Source organism: Chelonia mydas, chromosome 6 (assembly GCF_015237465.2).
Source record: "Chelonia mydas isolate rCheMyd1 chromosome 6, rCheMyd1.pri.v2, whole genome shotgun sequence".
NCBI classification, from domain to species: Eukaryota; Metazoa; Chordata; order Testudines; family Cheloniidae; genus Chelonia; species Chelonia mydas.
The window spans coordinates 47,992,302-48,005,297 of NC_051246.2; the positions used below are offsets into that span (position 1 = coordinate 47,992,302).

The 12,996-nt window shown below is 42.0% G+C and overlaps 1 long non-coding RNA gene across 1 annotated transcript; it reads left to right on the forward strand.

Moving 5' to 3' along the window:
- Positions 1-1,569: 1,569 nt before the first annotated feature.
- Positions 1,570-12,725, forward strand: LOC122466229. The gene is made up of 4 exons (XR_006291593.1): positions 1,570-1,651; positions 2,094-2,220; positions 4,089-4,211; positions 10,203-12,725. It is a non-coding gene; the product is annotated as an uncharacterized LOC122466229 (long non-coding RNA).
- The last annotated feature ends 271 nt before the right edge of the window (positions 12,726-12,996 follow it).

The window sequence follows — 12,996 nt, forward strand, 5'->3', positions numbered from 1 at the left end:
TCCACTGCCTCCTGGGCGGCAGCCTCCGAGTTTAAGAAGAAGACAACCTTCCCATACATTTTGGAGGCCGCCACAATGGCCGAGGGCCTCACCACTCTCACCAACGCCCACACGTAGGTCTCCACGTGGGGCGAGGTGGGCACCAGGAGGCATCGGACACCGTGCTTCCTTGTCATGGGGAAGGGGAAGGGGCCCCAGCCTCTGTTGATGGTGGCGGAGGAGGTGGGCTGAAGAGATGATGAGGTGGCAGGCGGGGAGGCTGCCGCCGCCTAGGCATACGTCCTGGGGGGTGAGGGAGGGACACCCGCAGAGCCGGTGGAGGGGGCAGCAGGGAGGGATGCCATGGTCGGTGGCCGGGCCACAGCAGTGGGGGTGGCCCCTGCCATGGAGGGCCTGGTGGTTTTAGCGGGGCCCTTCCCCTTCTTCTTGCCCGGCCTTTCCTGCTGGCTGGGGGGCTCCCTTAGAGTCTGGGGAGGCAGGGGGCATGGCAGCGGCGGAGGTCACCCCGGTGCCCTCCATTGCTGATGCCCCAGCGGGGGCAGTGGCAGATGGTTAATAGGAGTTGGGGTCAGGTAAAAAGGGACAGGCTGTGGGATGGGCAGTTCGGGGGGGGGGGGGGGGCACATGAACCACCGTACGCTTGTCCAGAGAGTCCTGTTTGGTTGGCTGGTGCTTCTGGCCCACAAGGTGGAATCAGGGCGAGCAGCTAAGTCCAGAGGCAGATGTTAAACAGCCAGCAATAATGATGGAGGGGGCAGTGATGAGGGTAGTAGTGTGGGGGTTGGGAGGACACAGATGGATCAGGGGGCAGCTCTGTGCCACACCCCCTGTGTCCCTACAAACACAGTCACGACACAGTCAAGGCCTCCCCCAACACGAGAGCACAGTTCGAAAGTTACTCAGTCTTGGGCCCCCTCCACGGCGATTTGTAGATTCCCCGGGCGGTGTTCCTCCGGTAGATGGCTGTTTCTCTGTCTGCTCCGGGCTTTCTTTTTCTCATTCCAGGGATGCCGGAGCGGATGATAAGAAATTCTCTCAGCCGGAGACGGGTCCGCAGACAAACAGCAAGCGGCTGGGTCTGGGGGCTGGGTCCTTCCACTCCCCCCCTCCAGGGAAGCAGGCCAGCAGGTCCCCCCTCTCTTGGGGGGGGGGGGGGGTTCAGCTGGAGCGGCAGCAGCGTCCGAGGGCAGGTGGGGCGGGGTGGGGGTGGGCTAACAGCTGGCCGGCAGCCGGCCAGCACTCTAGCAACAGCGGAGAAAGAAAGAAAAACAACAAAAAGAAAAGAAAGGGGGGAGAGCATCTGGCCCGGTCGGGGGGGGAAGCCAAAAGCAGGGGCAAAAGCAAGGAAAGCCCAGGCCAGAGGGCAGCAGCAGGAGAGCAGGCTAAGTAGGTTGCTTTTCCCTGGGTAAGGTAACGGAAGGTTTCAGAACAATCAGGAACCTTCTGGAGACAATTAAGACAGACAGGCTGACTAGAACACCTGCAGCCAATCAAGAAGCTGATAGAATCAATTAAGGCAGGCTAATGAGGGCACCTGGGTTTAAAAAGGAGCTCACTTCAGTTTGTGGTGCATGTGTAAGGAGCTGGGAGCAAGAACATGGGCTGTTGGAGGACTGAAAGCATTATCAGACACCAGGAGGAAGGTCCTATGGTGAGGATAAAGAAGGTGTTGGGAGGAGGCCATGGGGAAGTAGCCCAGGGAGTTGTAGCTGTCACACAGCTGTTCCAGGAGGCACTCTAGACAGCTGCATTCTACAGGGCCCTGGGCTGGAACCCGGAGTAGAGGGCAGGCCTGGGTTCCCCCCCAAACTCCCAACTCCTGGTCAGACACAGGAGGAGTTGACCTGGACTGCAGGTTCATGAAAATGGCCAAACTGAGGGCTGCTGTGAAGCTCCAAGGCTTGCAAATCCGCCAATAATCGCAAGACCCACCAAGGTAGAGCAGGAACTTTGTCACAATATATATTTAAAGTATTGTTTGGTATTTCCCTTTGCCCTTCACACTCAGTTGTATATGTCCATTGCCCCCTCCCGCGCCCATTTGAAGTCCAAGCTCATAGAAATATTTAATCAACAAACCCATCCTCTTCCAGGGCTTCCCACCAAGTGAATGCCACTTCCTCCTTTTCAATTGACGCTGAGTGGTAATGTTAGCAGCTGAAATGACCTGATAGAAGAAGCAAAACAAATTGGATGTAAGGCAGACTGGAGATGAGACAGGTAAGCCTGTATTTTTCATGTGATCAATCAGAGGCTTGTCCAATAAAGTCTGAACTCTGGCAAGTGCTTCATTTTACACACACACACACACACACACAAAGCGCAACCCAGGAACCTACAATTTTTGTCCTTAATGCCATTTTCTCAAGGGCAGCTCTGAAACTGATATATAGTAAGGTGCTGATCCTGCACTGCTGAAGTCAATGGGAGTTTTGCTATTGATTTCAGTGTGAACAGGATCAGGCCTCAGAGGTTTTATTTTCTAAGCAGTTTTTAAAGTACAGGTGTAATTTTACATGCCTGTGTTTTTATGCAGTTTTCCAGTACTGAATTTTCACATGCACATATATTTAAAGTTTGCACATTCTGGGTGAAAATTCAATGTTGTACAGAATGGCAGTACTAGGTTTGTGCATCACTTTTAGCCATCATAATAGGGTTTAAGAAGTTCATTGTGATAGTCGTATATGTAACCCCTGGTGAGTGTGTTACAGATCCCCTCTATGATAAATCCACAAAAGAAAAGTGTCTGTTTCACCACCTACATAATTCTAGCCCATGCTGCAGAAGCTCATGCTTTTAGCTCTGGATATCTCCAGTTCAGTCCCAAGTGTGTTGGCCAAAATGGCACCTGTAATATCTGCATGGGGTAAATTTCACCCAAAGTGGGTTTGTTTGCATAAAAGTGTAATGCTAGCTGCTGAAGCAACTGATTTGCATGCTTGGATGTTGTTTGTATGCACCAATTCACTCCTGCACATGCAGAAATTTGTTTTTGAAAAATCAAATGTGCAAAAAAGTCTACTATAATTTTAGTTACTAATGTCTCAGCTTGGCAGAATTCAATTTTTATTTTATCATTTTGATGGATAAAATCAATATTTATTTTAAAGCATTTTTTCTATTTTTCTTTAAATTTACACAGTTACACAATTATGGATTGTATGCTTTTTATTATTTTTATCAATTTAAATGGTCACGGTTTCATAAAATTAAGGGTTGTCAGTAATTTGTAAGTTTTTCATTGACTTCAGGCTTCACAGTTGCGGGAAATTATGGCAGGTCAGATAATGGGAAGGTCAGACAATAATTATATAATGATAGTAGTCGATGAGATTCAAAAAGTTAAAGCTTTATAAACCATTAACACACATTTTGTCAGCATTTTTCTTACATTGTCTATCTGTAAATTTCAGTGTTTATCAACAGCAAGATTTTTTTCATTGGCTGGTGTGTGTATGGTGAAATTGACGTTTACTGACATTTACTGATAAAAATCTAATCCTTCCAAGCCTACTAATATCTTAAATTACAGGTATGCAGAAATGTTACAACTTGATCTGTACAACTTACATAAGCAGTAGAATAGAGGAAAGCACATTTACAATGAAAGGAAATACAGTAGAATGGAGGGAATATGAACTCTGAGTTTTAAATGCAATATACTAATATTTTAAAAACTATATCAAAGATTTGTTTGTAATTAGCTTCATATTTCATTAAATAGTTCATCTGCTAATGTAACACAGGCAATAAGTCTTTACATTTCTCTTAATTCTGTTATTATTGTCAATCACATTTCTGTGGTAACTGCCTTTCCATCTGTATTGATGGGATACACTTACTGGCTGCAGCCACAAGAATTCTAAACCGATATGGGTCTTTGTTAAACTTTAGTATTTTCCTAATATCATAATGAGAGGGACTGGGGGGAATATATCCCTGAGAATATCTTTTGCATTGGTTTCTGATATCAGAATAGAAGTGTTTCAATGTGGCATGTTCCCCAGAGCTCAGGTTGAAGTATCTGAAAATTTGACGTGAGGAATTTTCATAGTGTGTATGTAAGTGTAACCTTCTCATCACAGGCATCACCATGGATAGAATCTAGGTCCTTCAGAATTAAAGCACGGATGTATACCTGGAAAGAACTCCTTTGGCTCTTAGCAATAGTAGGCACCTATCCTCTAAGTGGACCAGCCACTAGAAGGGTACGTAACATACTTCAACAGCATTTTACAGGTGTGTGCAAATGTGTGAATGGAAGCAACAGTGATGTACAAAAGCACCTGAAATAGTAATGTTGGAATTATATTTGGCGTGAAAGGGGAGCTCTGAAGACTATATTCACCAACTTTATCTACCCACATAGGAACTGAATATCAGAGCCACTGTCCTGGCCAAGGAAGACTAGATTGGTCTTCATTCATAGCTCATCGGTGTCACAAGAAGGGTCAGATTTGAGCGTTATGGGGCCTTCCCCTTCCCAAGCTGCAGCCCCAAAGCTAAGCACATTACCTATGAAGTGCATCCTATCTCTGTCTGGAAGCAAAGAATACAGATCACCTGCTGGCAAAAGTAGGGAGAGACCCAACGGATCGGGGTTCAATTCCTAGCTTTCCTACAGACTTCTTATGTGACCTTGGGCAAGTCACTTAGGCCTAGATCCTCAAAGATTTTTAGGCATCTAATTCCTATTTATTTAAACAGAAGCTAGGAACCTAAATAGCTCTGAGGATCTGAGCGTAAGTCTCTTTATGTTTTAGAACCCCCTCTGTAAGATGAACGATAGCATGGTGAGGAGGGCTGTATAAGTGCCTAGACGGAGAGACCTTGTTACCTGATTGCCATTGAGAAAATGGAACTTGAAATTCAAGAAAAGAATTTTTAAACCAAAGTTTAATGCATAAATTCCTATAAAGAATACTTGAGGATAGCCAATTTTTTAAAAGAAATCAAAATAAAAAAGTCTGATTAAAGAATAAATAGCAAAAACTATTATACAAATTGTTATGCAGCAGCAAAGTCCAACGGCCCCTTCACAATGATAGCAGGAATCAGGGAAAGGTGAAAGCTAATATGAAATGTAATTTAATTAAATTGACTTCTTGCATCTCATAAACTTTAGTTTTCATAATGCTGAAATATTTTGAAAAACTCTGAGCCTTTCTTCCTGTGAAACACATAAGAACATTGAGAATAATATTACACATATGTTCATGCATGCTGTGCCCCAATTACCTTCCTGGGAGCTAGGAAAATAGTGTATATAGTGAGCTATACTATAATGGTACATCTGGCACAAATATGACATGAAAAACTAGGAAAGACATTTTCTTTTTTCAACAGGTAATACTAAAATTAGATATGTACAGTTAAAGAAATATTTATGCATCTTATTACATCTCTTACAAAAATATAGTACTAGAATTCTCTGCATCATTTGCTATGGGCCTAAAACCATTGGAGACAATAGAAAAGCTCCCATTAACTTCAACGGTCTTTGGATCAGGACCTAGATTCCTATGGCTAATTACCTCTGGAACCACTTTACTCATTGGTTAGTATCCTTCATTTTCTCTCTTGTGCCTGACTGCAGTTTAGCTAGTAAGCTTGCCAAGGGAGAAACTGTCCCTTGTCTTTGTTGAGATAGTGCCTAACACTTTGCAGATGTCAATGCAAACTAATAATAAATGGTCATCAGCACTGGCATCTTCAATTGCCCATTACAACACCATTTTTTTAACCAATAAATTCTGTGAAAGAAACTAATTTAAGGGTGGGATTTTCAAAAGCACGCAGTGTTGGCCTAGTTTTGTCCTCATTGACCTCAGTGGGAAATCTAGACTTTTGCCATTAACTTCTGTGGGATTGGAATTAGGCCAGGACTGAGCACGTTTGAAAATCCTATCTTAAATTGATCAGAGCAGATTCAGTCTACCTTTATATCTGCTTCCCGCAGCGCAAAGGAGGGATGTGTCCTCCAGATGATGGAAAATGATGCAAAGTGACCACAGCCTCCCTGGGGAGCCTGTTAGGGCCGTTTCAGCCAAAAACGTATATAGTACTGAGAGTGAAGGGGGATGCACAGATTCAGTGTATTCCTTCAGCATCCTTTGCTGGCAAAGTTCATACTGTATCTTAAAGCTACCTTCCACTGGCAAAAACACCCAGGAGATGGCTGGCTATGGTACCATCACATTCCCTCCCTTGAGATTAATTTCTCTTGCAATGCTGAAGAGTAATTCACACCTTCCTGTGCCATCTTGGGTGAACTTGGCCACTCAGAAAGTATAACTAATATGATGAAGGCACAGAAAGAAAAAAAAAAAAAGATTGGGAACCTCTGCAAATGCTAACAAAACATATTATTATGAGAAGTAACATCTACTAAAAGGTCAATAGAACTCACTGATACATGGCAGGGTGATGGTGAGGAAAGGGCTATTGCAAATGTGGAAAAGATTTCATAATGCTTGAGTGATGACTTTCAGGGGATTTATTCTTTGTTCCTGGCCCAGGGCTGTATACACTTTCTATAAAATAAAATAAAAGATTTGAAACAGAAATCTAAGATTCAGTGTCCCAGCACCAAGAATTCATTTGTGTTTTATAGAATTACGTTTACAAGCCTGGTATATTCATGAAATATATTTTCTCAAGTCAGTTATGAAACTCTAATGGGTTAAATTAACCAGGCAGTATAAATGTGAGCTGAACATATGGTCAGGCCCGCAGAGGGTTTTGAAAAAAAGAAAATGTCTGGTAAAACAAGTAAATTCCAGCCTCTGAGAATATGTTGTCAGCATGAAAAGAGCCCTCCTATTTACCACAATGAAAAGAAGGGGACATCTACCATTATTTCACCTCTTTGGCATCACACAATGAAGTGGGTGAGAAATAATGTTTAAAATGAGACAAAGAGGAAAATGAGTGGAAGTTCCTTTGGGAAAATGGGTGTGAAGAATTGTGGGGGAGGGGTAGAAATCTTTGATGGCTCTGCCTGTAATGGAAAGGAGAGAAAATCTAAAGTGAAGTCCCACAAATTGCAACAAAAATTGCAATTGCTAGGAGCATCCTTTTGTGTTTTGCCTCTAATTGTAGCACTTCAAACCTAATGAGTTGAATGTTTTGGATATTTCAAGTCCTTTAACAGAAACAGTTCATCACAGTAAAACACTTATTACTTGTTTGATTAAAATTGTTTTTGCAAGCTTTAGAATTAATCCAGGAAATCAGTCATTTGGATGCCACTTGAAAGAGGGTACAATAAATGTCAAGACTGCCTCTTCTATGATAGGTTTCAGAGTAGCAGCCGTGTTAGTCTGTATTCACAAAAAGAAAAGGAGTATTTGTGGCACCTTAGACTAGCAAATTTATTTGAGCATAAGCTCTCGTGAGCTACAGCTCACTTCATCAGATGCATTCAGTGGAAAATACAGTGGGGAGATTAATATACATAGAGAACATGAAACAATGGGTGTTACCATACACACTGTAACAAGAGTGATTACTTAAGGTGAGATATTACATTTGGGGACAATGTATACCTTCAAATCAGCGGCACTGCTATGGGTACCCGCATGGCCCCACAGTATGCCAACATTTTTATGGCTGACTTAGAACAACACTTCCTCAGCTCTCGTCCCCTAATGCCCCTACTTTACTTGCGCGACATTGATGACATCTTCATCATTCGGACCCATGGAAAAGAAGCCCTTGAGGAATTCCACCATGATTTCAACAATTTCCATCCCACCATCAACCTCAGCCTGGACCAGTCCACACAAGAGATCCACTTCTTGGACACTATGGTGCGAATAAGCGATGGTCACATAAACACCACCCTATACCGGAAACCTACCGACTGCTATTCCTACCTACATGCCTCCATCTTTCATCCAGACCACACCACACGATCCATTGTCTACAGCCAAGCTCTACGATACAACCACATTTGCTCCAACCCCTCAGACAGAGACAAACACCTACAAGATCTCTATCAAGCATTCTTACAACTACTTTATCCACCTGCTGAAGTGAAGAAACAGATTGACAGAACCAGAAGAGAACCCAGAAGTCACCTATTACAGGACAGGGCCAACAAAGAAAATAACAGAACACCACTAAAAAGCCCCCAACTAAAACCTCTCCAGTGCATCATCAAGGATCTACAACCTATCCTGAAGGACAGCCCATCACACTCACAGATCTTGGGAGACAGGCCAGTCCTTGCTTACAGACAGCCCCCCAACCTGAAGCAAATACTCACCAGCCACCACACAACAAAAACACTAACCCAGGAACCTATCCTTGCAACAAAGCCCATTGCCAACTGTGTCCACATATCTATTCAGGGGACACCATCATAGGGCCTAATCACATCAGCCACACTATCAGAGGCTCGTTCACCTGCACATCTACCAATGTGATATATGCCATCATGTGCCAGCAATGCCCTTCTGCCATGTACATTTGTCAAACTGGACAGTCTCTACGTAAAAGAATAAATGGACACAAATCAGACGTCAAGAATTATAACATTCGAAAACCAGTTGGAGAACATTTCAATCTCTTTGGTCACTCGATTACAAACCTAAAAGTGGCAATTCTTCAACAAAAACTTCAGAAACAGACTCCAACGAGAGACTGCTGAATTGGAATTAATTTGCAAACTGGATACAATTAACTTAGGCTTGAATAGAGACTGGGAGTGGATGGGTCATTACACAAAGTAAAACTATTTCCCCATGTTTATTCCCCCCCATCCCCACCATTCCTCAGACATTCTTGTCAACTGCTGGAAATGGTCCACCTTGATTATCACTACAAAAGGTTCCCCCCACCCCCGGCTCTCCTGCTGGTAATAGCTCACCTTAAGTGATCACTCTGGTTACAGTGTGTATGGTAACACCCATTGTTTCATGTTCTCTATGTATATAAATCTCCCCACTGTATTTTCCACTGAATGCATCTGATGAAGTGAGCTGTAGCTCACAAAAGCTTATGCTCAAATAAATTTGTTCGTCTCTAAGGTGACACAAGTACTCCTTTTCTTCTGTATGATGTGTCTATGAATCAGAAATTATTTCCCCAACTCTTTCTTTCATTGCAAAGGAATATATTGAAAGGACCAAACATTTATTAGTATGGCTTTCTTTTTCTGAGAGCATTTGAGCCCACAAATTTGTGCCTCTACTTTTAGCACCATCAACTGAATTTCAGGTGGGATTTTCAAAAGTGTTCTGTGTTGGTCTAACTCTGCCTCCATTAGAATCAATAGGAGTTTTACTATTGATTTCAATGGGAATTGGTTTAGATCTATGCAGAGAGCTTTTCAAAATCTTTTCCTGTCTGATCTTTCATGCCTGTAGCATGAGAGTGGGAGTGCCAATAAGATAGCGATAGCAATAGAAGTGTTCCAGTTGTACCCACAGGTCATTTTGTGACTGCGAATTCTGCAGGCATGAAGTAGACTCATCTCTTTTGGAAAAAGTACCCAATAAAGAGCAAACATTTTTGCCAGCATTAATATGGAGCCTTTCTCATCTAGGTTACTTGCTAAAATTTAGCCCAGCTTGATAGTGACAGAAAGTTGTGGTAGCTATGGCCCTCTGGTGTTATAAGTTTGTGTGCTCATAGTCTTCGTCCACATCAGAAAACCACATTGGCACTTAATTAGTATCCTTTGATAGTCCTTTGATACCCTCCCCTTAAAAGGTAACTCTCCAGAAAAGTGAGGCATGTGGATGGGGAAGTGTACGTGCTTGTAGTGCTGCTGTCATAACATACCTGATAAACAAAGGATTCAATCCTCAAGCTAATCAAATCAGCACCTGTAGGGTCTGATCCAGAGCCAAATGAAATAGTTGAAAAGACTCCCAATAACTTCAATAGGTTTGGATCAGGGCCTTAATGATCATTAAACATTTTTCCCCTGGAATATTTGTGAATACCTATTCACTTTCAGTAATTTTGCCTGCCGTGACATAAAAATTGTTCCATTTGACTATGTCAAAAGCAGTCTTTTTCTGGCAAAATAATCTGCCTTTCACTTATCACAAAATCTAATGTAACTCGATTAGTCTTCACTTTTTTATGAAACACTAGAAGTGAAAATGATTCTAGTTGATTCGCATAATCCTCAATGAGTTATGTTGGGAGAAGATATCTAATCATTTTTTCTTTGTTGTTTATTTTAGTTATTTCAAATCAAGATGTGAGCCAGATTCTCAGCGCCATTTTTTCTGCACCTAGCTCAAGATGGGTGGCTACAAAGGTGGAGTTAAGCCAAATTTATGCATCATGGGGGCTGCTAAGCATTGGTCCTATCCTGACATTCTATTTAGAGCAGCCTAAAAGCTGCTGTAACTTGTTCAGGCTGGTAATAGCCTCCAAGGTGGTGTTAATGCAACTGGGGATTGGCCAGATATAGCAGCTCTTTCTCTAAACCCCATATGTGGGGCAGAGGATGAGGCGGGGCAGGAGCTGTCATTACAAAGGAATGCTTTGTTGTCCAGTTAAGCCACGTGTGTGGCAATTTTGGGCTTGCAGACCAGTACAAAGCAGCAACAGCAATGGTCATGATCAAGCCTAAGATATCTGACAATACATTGGGATTTTTACTTATGCTTTAGATAAATGAAATGAATCAACTTTTAGTCTTTTTATCACTGTTTTGTGTGCTGGAAAAGTATGTGGAGGGAGAGTTGGCTGTTAAAACAATTAAAATACAAAAACAGAGTATATAAAAACTTACCCTATACCTAATCCTTTTGAGAGATCTTAGAGTTTTAACAGAAAATAGATCCAGATGGGTAGTAGGCCTAGTGCTCTTGAGAGACACTCAGAAGTAGCCTGCAGTTCAAAACATTTTGGACTTATGGCTCTACAGGCTTGTTTATTTGACTATTTAAATTCACCAAAACTTTTAAAAATAAAAACATTGAAGAAAAGAAAGATTATCCCTGAGGTCCTTCATTGGGATTCATGGTGACCCTTTTGTTGAAATGTGATTGTAGTCTTTCTTTAGCCTCTTCCTACAAAAATTTGGGATTTTCCTACTGATAAATACTGCTATTGAAAACTTGGGGCATGCAGTTGGGCATGCATTTTTCATATATAATTGTCTGGACCTAGTTCTGATATACATGCTTTAATTAAGTGTGCAATTTTTCAAAGATGAGATCAGTTGGTACGCCCACATAAAATACATGCATGCTTGTAGTAACTGGAAAACCCCACGTTTGTCTTTCCATTGCCATATCAGTGATAGTGCATGCTACCTGATTTGTGCATACAAATGCTAGTTTGCATTTTAAAGGTGTGGTGGGTTGCAAAGTTCTAAACTGACCATAGACAGCACTCCAATTTGTTCAGTATTTTGATCTGAAGATCAGTGGGGCACAAAAATCATGATGGACTGATTTGGTTTTTTTTTTTTTCTTTAATGCTTAAGTAGCGATCATTTAACAAAGTTTTGGGGCAACTAGAGCCCTTCCAACGAGTACAGTTATATATCCCAAAGACAGGATGAATTTCAGTTTACTTACCAGCTCCTGGGCCAGATTCTGCTCTCAGTTACACCAGTGTAAATCCAGACTAACCTCATTGGTGTAAGCAAGAGTAGAATGTGGCCCTTAATGTTTCATTTCCCAAGGATGTGGAAATATTTTTTTGTGGGCAAGGATCAAATCGCATGAAATAGACACTAATTAGAATTAGAATTTTAGATATTTTTTTGAAAAAATAAATGTATCCTCCATAGACATATTTTACAGATCTGTTTTTGCAGAGCTTGGAAAACTTGAACTAACATTTCTGCTTTCAGCTGTCATTCTGGCATTGGAGGTTAGTAAACCAGACACTTTTTTTTTAATTGCATGTAAAAACAGACGATTCGCCTTACATTTCAAACTCTATATTGGCCCACACTCTTGGAATTGCTTGAATTCTTGCTGGCTCACTAGTGAGGTTTTTATTTGCTTTCTTTTCATCTAGAGACATCTGCATTCAAGTTTGTGATGGAGTGTGAAATGAAATCATTGGGGAAATTGTAGTGAGCACGTGAGCTTTGGTGGGGAAGGAGGAAGGGGGAGCTTGTTCTTAGTTGAGAACTCTCTAAAACTGTTTGTTGTGGCCCTTATTCCAAACGTCCTCTGTTATTCTCACCTACCAGACAGAGACAGCCTTAAATCCTCTCTTTTTATATACTGAAAGGCAGTTCAACAAATAATGCACTGGGGGTGTTCAGTAATATTTTGTAAGAGAATGTAATATTAAGCCTGGACTGCACTGTTAATAACAAATAAAATAATAATGATTATTTGTTTGTTTGAGTTGTGGTAGCACCTGGAGGCTCCAATCTGAATCAGGGCCATGTTGTGCCAGGCCTTGTACTAACACACAGAAAGACCTAGTTCCTGCCTCATGTAATTTACAATCTAAGGGTTAGATCTTGCAACTAGATCCCCTGAGATGATCTCTGTACCTGAGTGCAGGCATATGGGCATACTCCTGAGTATAGGTTTGTGGGTTTTCATTGTGTGTGTCATTTTTACCCCATTCCCTTGCACATGTATCCTTTCTTCAACTTTGCTTTCCCTCCCACTTTCTGGCAATCAGGTAAGCAGGCTGTTTTTTAATGGCCTTGCCCCTCTTTTACTATCACTCACGGCAAAACTCAACTCTTCTTTGATATGTTCCCTTGGTGAAATCCTGTCTCCGTTGACATAAAGGCAAAACTACCACTTCAATGGAACCAGGATTTCATCCCTTCTTTCCGGATCATTGAAACTGAGCTGGCTTCTGAAATCTCTTATGTCCATATTTAATGCTTGCACTTTGCCATCTGGGCAGCTCTCTTGGTTCCCAATTACCCAAACATGTTCACCTGCAATAAGCTCGGTAGTCACTGCAACAGGATCAATAGGAAAGTGGGAATTTTCATTATTTCTTGATTTCAATTGTATGCAGCTTGTGTGTGTGGCATAGTCC